Here is an 18158-nt window from a genome sequence, read left to right on the forward strand (position 1 = left end):
GAGAACACGTTTTCGAGAAAAACGCGTTTGAAGTTTGGGGGTCCTTTGAAGTCTAGTGTGAAGAAATTTCTTGCTTTTATTCCCGATCTTTTTATATGAAAAGAAAGGCAAATTCCAGACGATTCGTATAATATATGTATCTAAAATCATTTATGAATAAAACTAATGCTACGTTCACAAAAAGAAAGGCCTCCGCACAGGAAGACTCGAAAAACAGGTATACGACGGTTCGGAGATCGCACTCTCAGTACGCGCGGTCATCCGAACTGACGTATCGGGGTGATACGTCAGTTTGCTGAACGCGCGTACCGAGAGTGCGACCTCCGAACCGTCGTATCTTATTCTCATAACACGCGCGTGTATGCGGTATGCATAGTTACTTGGTATTTATCTATAAAACGAGTGATTTCGTGCATATTTTTGTGTGAATGCAACTATGCAGTGTCATAATTTCATAAGATGTAGTACAAATACGTCCAAGGTCTAGTTTTGACATGCATGATGAAACACTGGTGGGGGAATGGGGAGGTTCCTCTGCAGATTGTTTGTTTGTTTGTTTTTTCCCATGAATTACGCTTCAGGAATCAGACGAGTGTTCCTTTGATGTAAAAAACAAACCAACAAACAAACAAACAATCAAAAAACCCACTCCATGTTTAGGACACATTATCTTTGATCAGTTTGTATCTAATTTGTATCAGGCAAAAAGTGGTTATACATGTATTGTGCAAGAGGTGGAGCTTATGAAATTATTGCTTTTTCATTGCAGCCTGCCTCTTCTTTTTCCTCTCATTTCATCTTCTCATTGCTCTCCTCCACTTCTTCTCTTTCCCTTGCCACGCTTTAACCCTCTCTCCTACTCTCCAATACTACAAACAAAAACCAAAATCACACATCCAAGCCTTGCTATTCTTTGTGATAATTCATGTCGCAATCATGACTGTAATGACCTAACTTTCATTCTTTCTAAGCTGCCATGATGGATACTGTACATTTGAACCCATGAATAAAGATTTTCTGTTACAGCTTTAAAACAGACCACATGCATGGCAGACATAATTCATGATCATTCTGTTGGGTAAAACTCAATTATCAGCTTGCTCATCAGAAATAACAAGCAAAAAATTTACTTAGCCACACGTCTGTCTCACATTATTGTTTTTTTATATATTATATATAAAATATACGTTCAGGACTCTGAAACAGATGCAAATTAATTTTCTACACAGAAACATCTACACACACAAACATGGATTGTACTTGTTCACACAAATGATAAAGGTGTATTGTCCTACAGACCCCTACAGACTTAAATGATATTCAAGTACATGTAATACTATGAATATCATTCACTTCCAATTGATATGCTGACATTTTAGTGTGCATAATATTATGATTTCCTCATGATATGAGATCCCAGTACATAGAAGAGAGAAAAAAAAAACACAAAGAAAGTGAGTCTAGACAACGCTGCATCAAAATGCAGCAATATTTATTTCAAAATCAATCAATATCTCACATCCAAAAAGAAAAGAAAAGGAATGAACATGTCTTTAAATACAATGGTCAAATTTCATTAAAAACTTTTACATTTACAGATTGATCAAGATGTCTGTGGTACTGTAAAATAAATATTGATTTAAATTCATTGATAATGAACATGTCCTTTAATACAATGGTTACATTTCCTCGAAAATTTTTATATGTACAAATCAAGATGTCTTTGGTAAAATAAATATTGATCTAAATTAATTGTTAAACCGATTTTAACCTGAGAAAATTGTACACAATACAGTTTATATTGAAATACATTCTGAAACATTCATTAGATGGAAATGGCTTAAAGCAGAGGGCCAACTTCCTCCTAATATTAGTGAATCTCTGATAACTCAGGTCTTAGGGCTAAAAAAATCAGTATGATATGAGTTGTTATTATGTGCATGTTTGTGATTGTACTTTCATTTCGATATAACAGTAATATTGACGCAATGGTCCTACAGAAATCAAATCACATTTGGAAGGAGGAATAAAGCTGTTACATGTACATCTTTTACATGAAAAAATATGACAATTATTGTTGACATTTATTGTTAAAGAAATATCAAAGCTTATTACGATATCATAGAATATTTGATAGCTATAGAATAGACAAATCATAACATGGCGAATTGTGGTGGGGAGATAGTGCTGAGTGATAAATCATCAAAAATTTGAATACATAGACTAAATTGCTTTTGCATGCACAAACAACTGTAGGCACCATAGGCAAGCAATACTAGTAATTAGTGAGAAGTTGGTCAGAGCTGATATTTTGCTGGGATGGATCTGATGGTGCTTCATTGTTCAATTCTGGTACAAAGTGTGTATTGGTATCTCTTGAATGCAGTCCATGTCCTTGGTGATGCCAACTGGAAATGAAGAAAACAAAAAGAAAAACAAGATACACATGGTGCATAAATATTACATTTGTATTATCATGTTTATTTAAAGACTGAATTTATCATTTCTTTGAAAGGACAAGATGTCATCCAGATTACAACTCGTGGTGGATCCATGGGTGGACATATGGGGTGTAAGATGCCCTTATCGTTTTTGTTTTTTTAAACAAAAAATCAACAGAAAAAACTGGAGGACGTGCGTGTGGTTCCCCCCCCCCCACACACACACACACTTTACAGAATTCCTGGACCCACCCCTGACAACTGCAAAAAAAATAAAAAATAAAAAATAATGGTACATATTAGCCAGGATGCTACATTCTATGCTTGTGTATAGTTGATGTCATTCTTTTTATTTGTTATTGTATATGACAGCAATAGCATCATTTAATCCGGATTACTACTGCTTAATCCAACAAGATTGAGTCAGCAATATCTGGCTGGGTTTCCCAATTAGATTAAGTGCTTTACAAACACTCACCAGTGAGAAGTTGGTCAGAGCTGACATTCTGCGGGATGGATCTGACAGTGCTTCATTGTTCAATACTAGCATTGGTATCTCTTGAATGCAGTCAATGTCCTTGGTGATGCCAACTGGAAATGAAGAAAACAAAAAGAAAAACAAATACACATGGTGCACAAACATTTCATTTGTTTCCATCATATTTATTGAAAGATTGACTTTATAATTTCTTTGACTAAGACTAACCTTTTAATAGCACAATTTTCAGATAGCCCTTTGGAAATGTCCACAAACAAGAGTTTTTTTGGCCCATCAGCAGAGATCGGACAGACTGGTGATCTGCATTAATGCGAAAGCAGTCAAACGGTACACGCATCCTCATTTGAGAATTGCTCATAGATTATCACTCTGCTTGGAAGGTCCAGGTACAATTGCCAGACAAGCTACATTCTCCAGTTGTGTGTTACCCATATCATTAATCTTGTTTGCTACAATATGACAAGAAGGATAACATGTCATCCAGATTGCAACAAGTGGTTAATTCATGTGGGGCACATCGGGTGTAAGATACCCTTTATTTTTGTCTTTTTTTTTAACAAAAGAAATAAACAGAAAAACTGGAGGACATGCATGTCCCCCTCCCCCCCCCCCCCCAACTTTCACAGAATTCCTGGGCCCACCCCTGACAACTGCATAAAACACTGGTACATGGTAGGCAGGATGCTACATTCTTTGCTTGTGTGTATTTTATGTCATCTTTTTAATTGCTATTAAAGTGTATAAGACAGCAATAGCATCATTAATGCAGCAATATCTGGTTGGGTTTTCCAACAAGATTAAGGCTTTACAAATACTCACCAGTGAGAGGTTGGTCAGAGCTGACATTTTGCTGGGATGGGTCTGATGGTGCTTCGTTGTTCAATTCTGGTATTTGTATCTCGTGAATGCAGTCCATGTCCTTGGTGATGCCAACTGGAAATGAAGAAAACAAAAAGAAAAACAAAATACAAATGGTGCATAGATATTACATTTTTTAAAAATCATATTTATTGAAAGATTGACTTTATGATTTCTTTCAAAGGACAAAATGTCATCCAGATTACAACCCATGGTGGATCCATGCGGGGACACATGGGGTTTAAGATGTCCTTTTTAAAATAAAACAAAAAGAATCAACAGAGAAAAACTGGAGGATGTGCGTGTGGTCCCCCCCCCCAATTTGCAGAATTCCTGGACCCACCCCTGACAACTGCAAAAAATACTGGTACATGGTAGCCAGGATGCTACATTCTATGCTTGTGTATAGTTGATGTTATTCTTTTTATTTGCTATTATATGGCAACAATAGCATCATTTAATCCGGATTACTAATTGATATTCCAACAAGATTGATTCAGCAATATCTGGTTGGGTTTCCCAACAAGGTTAAGGCTGTACTAACACTCACCAGTGAGAAGTTAGTCAGAGCTGACATTCTGCTGGGGTGAATCTGACGGTGCTCCTTCATTGTTCAATACTAGTGCTGGTATCTCAGGAAGGCAGCTGATGTCTTTTTCGATGCCAACTGTAAATGAGGAAAACAAAATACACATAGCCCATGTCTATTTTATTGTTTCTATCAGATTTTTTTTAAAGAATGAATTTATCTTTTTTTTTAATATTAAGATTATTCTTTTAATACCACAATTTTCAGAAAGCCCTATTTAAATGTCCACAAACAAGAGGGTTTTTTTGCCCATCAGCAGAGATCAGACAGACTGGTGATATGCATTAATGCGAAAGCAGTCAAACGGTACATGCATCCTCATTTGAGAATTGCTCATAGATTATCACTCTGCTTGGAAGGTCCAGGTACAATTGCCAGACAAGCTACATTCTCCAGCTTTGTGTGTTAGCCATTTGTTACAATATGACAAGAAGGATAACATGTCATCCAGATTGCAACCAGCGGTTGATTCATATGGGGCACATCAGGTGTAAGATACCCTTTATTTTTGTCTTTTTTTTTAAACAAAAGAAATGAATAGAAAACCTGGAGGACATGCGTGTGGTCCCCCCCCCCCCAACTTCACAGAATTCCCGGACCCACCCCTGACAACTGCAAAAAAACACTGGTACATCGTTGCCAGGATACTACATTCTTTGCTTGTGTGTAGTTTATGTCATCCTTTTTAATTGCTATTAAAGTGTATAAGACAGCAATAGCATCATTTAATCTCAACTACTAATGGATATTCCAACAAGATTAATGCAGCAATATCTGGTTGGGTTTCCCAACAAGATTAAGGCTTTACAAACACTCACTAGTGAGAAGTTGGTCAGAGCTGACATTTTTCTGGGATGGATTTGATGGTGCTTCGTTGTTCAATTCTGGTATTGGTCTCGTGAATGCAGTACATGTCCATGGTGATGCCAACTGGAAATGAAGAAAACAAAAAGAAAAACAAAATACATATTGTGCACAGATATTACATTTTTAAAAATCATATTTATTGAAAGATTGACTTTATCATTTCTTTGTAATCCAGATTACAACCCATGGTGGATCTGCGCAAGGACACATGGGGTTTGAGATGCCTTTTTTTTATAACAAAAAATAAACAGAGAAAAACTGGAGATGTGTGTGTGGTCCCCACCCCCAAAATTTACAGAATTCCTTGACCCACCGCTGACAACTGCAAAAAATACTGGTACATAGTAGCCAGGATGCTACATTCTTTGCTTGTGTATAGTTGCTGTCATTCTTTTTATTTGCTATTATGACAGCAATAGCATAATTTAATCTGGATTACTAATTGGTATTCCAACAAGATTGATTCAACCATATCTGCTTGGGTTTCTGAACAAGATTAAGGCTTTACAAATACTCACCATTGAGAAGTTGGTCAGAGCTGACATTCTGCTGGGATGGATCTAACGGTGCTCCTTCACTGTTCAATGCTAGCTTTGGTATCTCTGGAATGCAGCTGATGTCCTTTTTGATGCCAACTGTCAATGAGGAAAACAAAATATACACAGCGCATATATTTTTCACTGTTGATATCATATTTTTTTATAAGTTGAATTTACTTTTAAAAAAAATTAAGATTAACCTTTTAATAACACATTTTTCAGATAGCCCTATGTAAATGTCCACAAACAAGAGTTTTATTTTTGCCCATCAGCAGAGATCGGATAGACTGGTGATCTGCATTAAATGCAAAAGCAGTCAAGTGGTACATGCATCCTCTTTCCACAGTCAATTGCATGTGCTTATGAAAAATACAAAAACATCATTGGAAGTGAGGCACAAAACTAGCATTTGCTAATAGGCTTACAAACTCTTTTGTTACTATAGGGCACCCGAATGAGGTCAGCAAGTCAACATTTTTTAAACTCAGCCTTGCTGGCTACACACATAGATCTTCAGTTTTGCAGCAAAACAAGGGCATTATGAAATTGGAAAAAGTAACTAACACAAAATACAAGCAGATGTGACACAGAAAAAGAAAAGATACTGATAGAAGGTCTAATCTGTTCATTAAAGTTTCTTTTTTTTTTCAGGCATAACACTAATAAACATGAATTAAGGCTACACAAGTACACGCTCATGTCTTTATTTTGAAAACACGGTATACCAGGTTGTGCTGTATATGAGTTGACACCATGAAAACCTAATACTGTACGAGCTGAAATTTTCGCGTACAGATATTTTCGCGAATTGTTCCTTCGAGGACATTTTCGCTTGTTGTTAATTTCGCGGTTGCGAGGGTCTAACTTAGTTATTTGCGCATTGTTATTTTTGCGTGTTGTTATTTTCGCGATTCAAAGGCGATTCGCGAAATTCGCGAAAATAAAACCACCGCGAAAATTTCAGCTCGTACAGTATACCAGGCACTACTTAAATGCATTCATGTAGTATGGAGTAAGCTACTTCTAACATTGCAGCACAGTTATGAGGTTACCTAGAGGCATTGAATAAACACACACACTGTATACTGTCCATACTTTTTACTACAAGTATGTATTCATTTGTGTGCGCTCAATCTTACCTAATTTCGCCAGGTAAATGTTGTCATCATCGTCATAATCAGGAGTATCATCTTCGTCACTGCCGTCTGCGGTGCTTGTGTTTCCATCATCGCTACTGCTTTCAGAATTCTCTCCCCCATACACAGCAGTAACTGTTCTTTTCCACAGTTTCCTGTGCCATCGCATTGACACACGAACTCCAAGTCGTGGGAAGCTGCCCTTTCTGAATTTCAGCTGATCAACAACTACGGTATTCCTCGTACCCAAGGACTTCAACATCTGTTGGTTTCCCTGAGGACAAAGACCTGTAACAAACAAAAACAAACACATTCACTACAAGTGTATTAAAAAAATATGTTTAATTTTAGCAGAAATGTTTTACCTCAAGCCTATCTAGTGGTCTATTTATACTGATCATAAAAATGCAAAAGCACAATTCAACTCATATTATATGATTCCCTGTGCTTATGGTGCTGCAAAACTACTCTCTAGAATGTGTGAGCACCTATAGCCTATTTTAATTATTAGTGGAACATCAGCGTATTACTATTAGATATCACAGGAGGGGCTTACTCAAGTACTGCCCTCTGGCCTGTTAACACACTAAAACCTTCATTGCAGTGATTTCAATATTATGGAGACTTGGCACTCACAGCGACATAAAAATGCATGCGATAAAAACATATCGTAGTCAGTACCGGTACCGTACAAAGCATTTGCAGTTGGCTAGATCTCTGAACAACACACATGTATTTATGGGCCAGCATAATTTAATCCTACACCTTGAGTCCTAGGAATACTAGTATCAGATAAATTTACAGACGTTGGTAAAATTATTCATTTTTACTATAGCCAGTATAGGCCCTTCTACTAGATCCTTGGCTTACATCAATTGGAAAATTCACATGAGATATATTACACTCAGATTTGGGTGTTTTTCTTTGTGTTTGTTTGCAAGCTTGGGGCTGAATCGGCCATAGATATATAAGTAAGTATAGAACCTATCATCAGAACTCTAGGGCCCTACACTCAATGATGAACCAGCGATTAGCGGCTCTAAGTTGTTGGCTGTGACTACCTAACTTGTTAGACTCGTCTAGTCTAGTATTCACTAATTCAGTAATCTCGTACGTTTTGTGGTAATTCCCAAACAACTCACCCTGAAGTGTTAACAGTTTGGCACTGTCCACACCCACTACGTATGAGGTCCATATATGGACCATAAGCACATAAAGCCAACTCAACGAGAACATTGTGAACGTTGTTTTTCTAGACTAAAGGGTCTGTGATTTAAACCCTACTAGGCCTAGGCCCTATATAGAGTATCCCTTTGTACTCACATATTTATCTATACACGGGACTACACCTAACAACAAAACGAAATATTTTGGAAAACTCATGACAATCTGCGTATTTATCTTGACAAGTGACAATCTTACGGATAGAACTTGCTTGGGTCTGTTCATTTTATTTGAAATTGCATGATTTCATAGCTACACATTACAAAACTCACCGGTCCTGGGGAGGGTCCTGTTGACGCTCCATCGTCTGCTTCTGCCAGTTCTGGCGATACGACACCTTCTCTGAACGCGACTCGTAGATTCGCGCCCACCCGAACCGACGTATAGCGATACGTCGGATCGGATGAACGCCTTCAGCCAATTCGCGTTCAGGCAAAATGACGTATATCAAATTTCTCTGTTAAAAACACATAATCCGGCTTCAAAATTTTGTGAGTAGAAAGAGTGTGTGCTGGGCTTTCTTAAAACGGCAAAATCCCAAATTCGAAAAATTTACCGAATTTTGACATATACGACGGTTCGGATGGTCGCCGACGCTTTGATATGTAATATGGATTTCATCTGTATAGGTTTATCGAGACCAACATTAACATCTTAAAAAGATATCTGTACAATATATGAAGAGTTGTTTGCAAAAACCGATAAGTCCATTTTTGAAGATTTTGAAGTACGGTCTCTGTCATAAAGTAGAAAATAATACCTTTTAAATGATATATTGGTCACTACATATAAAGGTACTTTTTTGAAGTTATGGTCAAAAGAAGCAAAAATTTTCTTGTTATTCCCTTTATTTTTCTTGACCTTTAATCGCAAATATCTCCATTTGACAGATATGGACTATCGGTTTTTGCAAACAAACTCTTCATATGATATTGCAATGTGAATTTGTCGAGGTAATACCAATACTTTATATTGTTCTATCAAAGCGGGTATAATAAGTTGTGTTTTCCTTTCAAAACATGATGCCAATCTACACAGGTAGTCTGAGACGTTGTCATAATAATTTTCTTCACCAAGCTCAGAATGAAAAAAAAAAAAAAAAGTGAAAAACCACACACACACACTACAGTCCGTGTACGACAATATGGGAAGACCGTATCATCACAGTTATGTTGCAAGACAATTATTGATCACCATCTTTGGTTTGACTGTATCATTGATAAGTGCAGCTTGTCACCTGGACATGATGGCACGCCGGCCCCATAGTAGTACCAAGTACCATCACTTCTGGGGGTGTCTGAAAAAAGCCCTGTGGCAGCTTCATGAGGGCAAGAGCACTGGACCGTCTCCCCTATATAACAGAAAATTTCACCAAAATACACAAAAAAAAAAAAAGATTATCATGTTTTGATTATATTACGCATGCTTCAAAACAATAAATAAAAAAGCTTTACTTTTTAATCCAGGATATCTGAAAACTCCGAAAATGTCATTTCATTTTCAATTTTTCATGCTCGAGTATAAAATGTACGCCCATGATTTTTTTTTCTCTCTTTTTTTTACCATGGCTGCTACTACAAAACTGATCAATTCAGTGCTTATTTACGTCGATGTAAGGCATTAGTCAATCAATTGCAATGAAAACATCTCGACGGACGAATTTCATGAATTTGAATAATTACGCAGTACCTGTTGCATGTTATAAGGATTAGAAAAAGCACTTGCTGTCGGGCGAAAGCTAGATAGTCTAGTGGAGATGACGCCTGTCCGGTGACGAGGAGGTCGTAGGATCTAATTCTGCTCGAGTATATACGCCCATGATTTTTTATTTTATTTTATTTTTATCATGGCTATTATTACAACACTGATCAATTAAATACTTATTAACGTCGATGTAGGGCAATTTGTCAATCAGTTGCAACGAATATCTCCATGTTTAAACCAAGTTGAATCTTTAAATGATGGAAGTTTGATGAAGAAACGTGGAAGAACGTGACAATTAGTAGAATACATTTTTTTTTTCTCATATGCCCAATAGTAAATCATATGGTATCATGACTGTATCATGTACACAGCCTGGACGAGAAAGCTTAATTTCTTGTAGTCCTTGTCATTCATGTTTGAGGTGGGTAGTTAAAGAATCTGTACAGTTCTGATCGAGGTGAGAATTTAGCTTTTAACATTTTGCGAGATATTCAGAAACCACTATATGAGATGTCAAAGAGCATGCGATTCTAAGGGGTATCAACAATTTATTTGATGAAAATCGGTTTTGAAATGGCTGAGATATCCCAAAACAAGGTGAAACAAAGATATCCTAATAAAGTTATGGCATGTCGCCTTTTATTATTATCACTATTTTGGATATCTCAGCCATTTGAAAACCAAATTTCATCAAATAAACGTTGAATCATTCTTAAAACTACATGATCTTTCATATTTCATAAGAGGTTTCTCATTATCTCACTTAAGAATGTTCAAAACATGAATCCCCACCTCAACCTGTACTGTACAGTCCCACTAAGTAGTGGTTGTCCCCTGGGCATCTTAGACAATTATGATTTATTAGCCCGATTAGCATAGTTCTTGTTATTATATGTGTTATATAGATTTACAGGAATAGTGTGCAATCAGACCCTGCTAGATCGCAAGCAGAAAAAAACGAAGAAAACAAAGACAACAAAAGGGCCATCGTTTGTCCAAATAACACCATGCAGCGATTAAAGGGTTTGCTCATTGTTGAAAGATTAATGATTTAATGCATCCACTGAATACCTACACGGAACTGAACATATGAAGACTTTGTTTGCAAAAACCGATAAGTCCATATTTGTCAAATGGAGATATTTGCGATTATAGGTCAAGAAAAATAAAGAGAATAATAAGAAAATTTTTGCTTCTTTTGACCATAACTTCAAAAATGTACCTTTATATGTAGTGACCAATATATCATTTAAAAGGTATTATTTTGTACTTTATGACAGAGACCGTACTTCAAAATCTTCAAAAATGGACTTATCGGTTTTTGCAAACAAACTCTTCATATATACTCCACATTTGATTCCGAAGGGATGCAATCTCAATATTAATGTCTTACAGTGTAAACTCGCCAGCATTAGCACTGCTTTAAATATATTTCAAAATAACCATGGATATCTGCTGAATTTGATAATTATGATATTAACAGGAATATGTTCTTGTACCTCGCTCTCTCTCTCTCTCTCTCTCTCCCTCTCTCTAAGTCGCACATACCAATTTTTCCTTTTATATATTCTTGATTTTGTGTCATAGCAACGCATTGATATAACAAGGAACTACTAATATCAGTAAATTAGTTGAATGCAATGATAGGTATATCAGTTATCACAATATTCGATAAGTCCTTTGAGCACCACAACAACGGTGAGTTGCTTACCTGGACATGTTGCAGTTGTAATATCTGGACTCCAAACATTACCACCAGTGCAGTAGCCAAAACTTGGACCTGATATACCACTCCCATCAGAACATGACAAATCCACACGGTCATAATATCCGTAGCTACGCTTGTCAGGAGTAATCACTACTTTGGGATAGAGTCTTGGCTTCATGCATGTGTCCTCTGCAAACGGTAAGGACAAGAGGGAAAGGAAGCATAGACGCGAGAGGATTATAACTAAGGAGAAAACGTGCTCGATATTGTTATCATGAAACCAATTTCGCTGCTTTAAAAAAAAAAAAAGTACACACAAATGCACACAAATACCCTTTCACGCAGATTTTTAATGCACATCTGTAAGAACTTCACTAGCTTTAAAAACAAATGCACATATATACTGGACATACAAACACCGGACACTTTCTCTTGCGGAATTTTCTGGATTGCGAGATTCAAAAAAAAAAAAAAAAGAAGAAAGAAGAAGCAAAAAGGAAGACAAACACAAACCCGCTTTCTGTATCATTTCGATTCAATATTTTTTTTTTTCATCGCATTATTTTGTTTTATTTTTATTTTTTTTAGTTCTACCGACAAAGTGTTTCAATATGATCTATAACAAATTCAAATACCATCACCCCCTGCACTGGTTGACAACTGTAATGATCAACGTTCTTGATCAATTTTGTTGCAATTCCCTAAGAGCTTGTATGTAGGCTTTTACATAAACACTTACTATTTTACATTTACATTTGCATTTACATTTACATTTACATTTATGTGTCAAGTTCAAGTCGCTTTATTTATTACTTTTGTATTTTAGAAAGTCCATTTTTTTTTCTCGGGGGGATAAATAGCAAGTGTTGTCCATAGCATAGACGCGCTGCTGGTCATAGTTGTGGCAATAAGTTTGAATGAAAATCACCTATACATGTTTTTAATTCCTTAAATCTTGCAAGAAAGTGGTGTTTATCATATAAGAAATAAAGACAAAACTGAAGAGGGCGCTATATCCGCTGTAATAGTTGATGACTAATTCCTTAAAGGTAGGGGATACCTTTTACAGACCTCCCAAAATGCAGCAAAACATTAAATATGAACCTCAGGGGACTTGTTTAGGCTACTGCTGAGAAATTTGGAAGTCAACAGATATCTACAATTTGAATAATGCACAAAACTCAACTACTCAGTAGTTCTGTGTGTCAGCCACACTTAAGCCTTTTTGTTGCAGTCTTCTGTATTTTTTTTCTATCTATAAACACAAATCTAAAAGTATAAGAGCTGATGTAATAACATATAGAGTGTGTGGCAAGAATGTGTGTAGAAATGTTTGTAAGTTTTGATGAACTTTCTTCACAAAATATACATGATGGACACACATGCAGTGCATGGGTCTGCAAAGGTAGCCTAATAATGTACTGGAATTTACGGTGAGCCCCCCAAAAAAAATCAATTCAAAATCTAACGGTCAATAAAAATGTACTAAATGTTACCTCCCACTTTCAATACTTTATGGGAGTTTCTAAACTGATACTCTCTTCAACATACCACTGTATTTATACAACTCTTTATTTAAGGCATGCAAATGGGATTCCCTACCTTTAATCATCCTTAGTTATCACTTTGCAGTAAACCAACGTGTAGGCATACTGAATATAATTTGTAGTTTTCTTGTACTATGCTTTGAAGGAAGAAAACTGGACAGATAGAGTTTTGTTTATTCATTCTTCATTCTCTTTGTACGTTCTATAATAGCTGGATGAGAATTGATCCCCCCCCCCCAGTTTTCTTGTACTATGCTTTGAAGGAAGAAAACTGGACAGATAGAGTTTTGTTTATTCATTCTTCATTCTCTTTGTACGTTTTATAATAGCTCGATCAGAATTGACCCCCCCCCCAAAAAAAAAAAAATAAATAAATAAATAAATAAAATAAAATAAAAAGAAATCCTCTCCATAGCCAATCAGTTGCCAGGATCTGACCCTGTTGAATATTAGAGAGTATCTGTACGAACGATATGCCTTGAAACGGCGTCTATGGTGTCTATTGGAATCTAGCAACTAAAAGGAATTAACTTGATAGCAAAAACATCGTTTAAAAAACGAAACAAGTGAAATAACAAACAGAGAACAAGAGTCATAAATATAATAAATCCATATCATTACATGCATACTGACATACTATATTATGTTCGTACGTGCAGGTAAACATACATGCATATATGTACACATTCAGGAATGTATGCATTTGGGTACACTGAAATTTCTTACGTGAACTGGCGTATCGAACCGCTGTTAATGCTATCGCCAACAAGAAGCTAAGTGCACGAAACATCCAACCCATGGTCTTGTACCTCTTCGAGTTAGGAAGAAAGAGCGAAAAAAAAAAAACTGTGCACGGTGCAAGCTACAGGTAGGGTTTTGAATATTCAATTGTATGTCTGCACGTCTAATATTGTGCTCCTGAACTTCATATCTCACGTATCTCTTTTTTTTTTCTTCTTCTAGTATTTCCGCACTTTGACCGCTATTATATGCTAGAATAAAGGCAGTACTTTTGATAATGCATGGCTACACGATATAGCTTCATACGCAAACAGAGCAACGTTTCGTGTCAAAGGTATGTATATTTGACAGTGGCGGGGTAGTGGGAAGAAAGGAGGTGACGTATACATATATATATATATATATATATATATATATATATATATATATATTGATGAGTGTCCCACAAGTACAAAATGAAAAAAGTTGATTACAGCAAGGACCAAAGAGTGGTACGTGATCGTACATTGGCTGACTATTATTGACACATCCACAAACATTGCACTTCAGCTGGCAAAATTACCACTCAAGCTAGAAAAAACAAATCATTACGTTTCTGGTGATAAATTCCATGTTTAGTTGATTTTTGCTTTTTTGCATTATGCTTTACTGTCTCAGCTGTACAATCTGCAATACAGTATTCATCGCATAATCGGGCATCTGATAATCGGGAACCTCGCTTAAATGACATACGCTTCCCAGAAACATTTCCAATGCACGTTATTTTCACTGGATAATCGGGCGGGGACCTCTGATAAACGGGACAATTTTTCTTCAAGCGATCTTTGATTTTGTTGATATTTTACACAAAAAATCTACCAAAATACCACAATATTTCAAAGATTCCCTATCAGTTGTCGTTTACATCAAACTTACAAAGCAAGCTTCGGACTGGTGTGTTTTGACCTCCGTCCATCCAGTACACGTACATTTCAGCTCGCTGCCCGCCTTCGCTTTTCTGTACATGTGTATATATGGCGAGCTAGATCGCTACAACACATGTACAGTGCAGTGATCGCGGCAAGTAAACAATCAAGCCGTGATGATTGAATGATTGAAGGACTTTTCATTGACGTTCCCACATCAGTTCTGGGTAATCATGTCCCATGGTTGTGGATATGTATTTATACAGAACGCCCTACGTGTCCAAGAATGTTAATCCACATATTTTGTGTTCGAAGAGAGGTGACAGAAGAAGAACCCGGCTGCGATTACTCTACATCATTGCGAGAATGCAGGGACAGCTAGAGGGTCGCGCCGAGGGGTAGCGTGGTTGTGTATTCATGTACATGTACAGTACGTCAGTATGCATGTGTGTGTGTGTGTGTGTGTGTGTGTGTGTGTGTATGTGCACTACATAATGTACATGTCGTATGCCGTTAGTGTATGGTGAGTGCTCATCGCGAAATCGGGCACCCCGCTTAAAGGGGCCGTGTTTGCTACTCCCAACCTGTCCCGATTATGCGATGAATACTGTACTTCATACTTTCGATAAAGACGCTGTCCTGCGGAAGCAACAGATCTGCAAGAGCTTGCGAAATCTGTACGCAAACCTTTTTTTTTTTTTTTTTCGTGATTTGAATATAGCAAAATCTGATCGCTGGTTATTTCACACCACAAATCAAACAATAGTTAAAGGAAATTGTGTTTAGTGGAACTTGTTGAATATTTTCTTCATGAATTGAGAACGTTCCTACAATGCGTATATGCTACAATGCTCTACACATTCCAACCACACATTGTAAATAGCAACAATTTATGACTATACAAGAAGCGTTAAAACATAGCACTTGCCATGAAGAAAAATACAAATTTGGAAAGGTAACTTACAAAACTTATCGTGATGGACAACATTTGCAGACAAACAAGCTCTCGGTGTGGTGAATTGTGCATTACTATACGTCTTTATTTGTGTCCGTGCTTTACAAAACCAAGAAAAGGTCGCCATACCTGGATTTTTAGGTAGGGGTAGACTCTGAGAGAGCAGACACGAAGCTTTAAAATGATGCATAACTGGATTCAATTGACTTCTCCTACCCTGTTTAGATAGAGGAAAGAAAGTACACACTCCAGAAAAGTATAAACTGAGAAAAGATGCTTTGAGGGACTTTTTTTTTTTAAAGTGCCTAATCTTTTCGAAGTCCTGCTAGTTGTGCGATGAATGGAATAAGACAGGATGTAAACAACCGTATAAAACACAAACTTAAGAAATTACAACATTAAGCTGAAATTGAGCATGCATTATTAAAACCTGTTTTTCCCATGACCAATGCCAATTTTAACAGCAATAGCATGTTCTTTTCAAAACTTATCAGAATTGAAAGTGAAGAGATGGAAGTAAAAAGGATTTTTCATGAAATGACACAAGGCGTCTAAGATATACCCGATAAAACTTATCTACATAAAAAAAAGAAAAGTTGTAAAAAACTGCTAAAAGCACACTTTTGGATTCATTTTTATGATCCCAACCTATGTAAAATGTGAAAAAAAAAATATTTCAGAAAATATGACAAAATATGAAAAAAACATGAAAAAATAAAATTGAGCCATCACATAAAATCGAGGTGAGCAACTGTTTGTTGGTTTTTGTTGTTCGTATTAAGATATCTTAAGAGAAAGGGGGATATCTGTGTCTACGAATATGTTTTCTATGATTATGGAGAAAATCCGGACTTAAAATCACTTTATTTTTTTAAGACAATGCTCAAAGTAACTTTTGTACAGCTACGTACATGTAGGCCCTATTATATATCATGGCATATATATATATATATATATATATATATATATATATATAAGTGGTGTTGTAAGAACTGTAACATATATCCTGCATCGTTGAACCAAATTCTAAAATTTCTAAATTTTGATGATTGATGTATGTGCACCTCAAAACGAACATAAAGTCGCACACACTGATTTTGCGTGAGGACTGAAAATAAGTAAAATTGGTCAACTTAGCCGAACTTGACTTTTTCATATTTTCTGAAAGAACAGGTCTTCTTTTACATTATCCTAAAATTTCGTATCATGAAACGGGCAGGAAAGTGTGTTTTTTGAGCAGTTTATCTCGAACATTTTTGGTAGAATAGTGTGATTATGTGTGTCTTTAGAATCCCTTTTTCATTTCTGAAAAAGCTTGTCCACACTCTTTACTTTGAACTCTAATAACTTTTGAAAGGATAGCGCTACTGCTTTGAAAGTTGGCATTAATTATGGACAGAATGTGTTAATGAGGCATGCTTAATTTCATTTTAATCTGATAATCCCTTCATTGTTGTTACTCTGGTGGTTTACTTCCTGTTTTTTTTTTTTTTTTTTTTTTTTTTGTCCCATTCATCGCACAGCCAGCACGAATTGCTGAGGGTAACAATTGCAGTATTAGGCATTGAGCTACAACCGGACTGTTGCGGTCTAACCCCTGAACTTCACTCAGAGTTTTGTCGTAGATGAGTCCATAGGCGATGGTATAAGTGCTCTGCCAGATATCAACCAAACCAGAAAAAGATAAATCCCCTTTGAAAAAAAAAAGCAAAGTAAACAAAACAAAATAAAGCAAAAACAAAACAGAAAAAGAATAAATAGTGTAGGGGTTAATCATAGCACCAGGGATGTCAAACGGATTAATAAGTGAAAGGACGCATTTTAAAATGGACAAATGCAAATCTCTTTGAGCTTGATTTTATAATTATGTCATCATTACTATTGTTATCATTATTATTATCATCATCATTTTCATTATTACTATTATTATTATCATCATTGTTACATTGATACAGGGAACCTCAGAGTGCAATGAGTGTGAACTGGAACACATGTCAGTATATGCGAGTAAATCTCTGCCATGATAGATGTGCTGGCAGTTCAGCTGCTTTCTTGATTTGCTTGATAAACTATGAAAAATATTTCTAATGATTATTTAAGATATGTTAGCCATCTATTGTCATGTTGCCATGCATTCTTAATATTTACATTTCGAGGCGTGTGACAGCAAACTTTATGTAACCCAGTTAGTAAATTTTATTCATCTGTGGAATTTCATATGATTTTTTTTCATTCAAGTTCCATATTCCACATTCCATTTTCAGGTTTCATATTCCATTTGATTTCAGAGTAAAATATGTATAACACAACATTCAATTTTAGACATAATTTCACAAACGCATAAGGACATGTAATATAATGATGTGTAAATATGAGGAACCTACTAAAAGCAATGCTTGTAGGATTTGAAAAGAAGAATAAAGAATAGCTTACTATTCACTGTAC

At 36.1% G+C, this 18158-nt stretch overlaps 1 pseudogene; it reads right to left on the reverse strand.

The window, feature by feature from the left end:
• Nucleotides 1-1727: 1727 nt before the first annotated feature.
• On the reverse strand, nucleotides 1728-7123 carry LOC140230100 (uncharacterized; annotated as a pseudogene).
• Nucleotides 7124-18158: the final 11035 nt, after the last annotated feature.

Source organism: Diadema setosum, chromosome 6 (assembly GCF_964275005.1).
Source record: "Diadema setosum chromosome 6, eeDiaSeto1, whole genome shotgun sequence".
In the NCBI taxonomy this organism is placed as follows: Eukaryota; Metazoa; Echinodermata; class Echinoidea; order Diadematoida; family Diadematidae; genus Diadema; species Diadema setosum.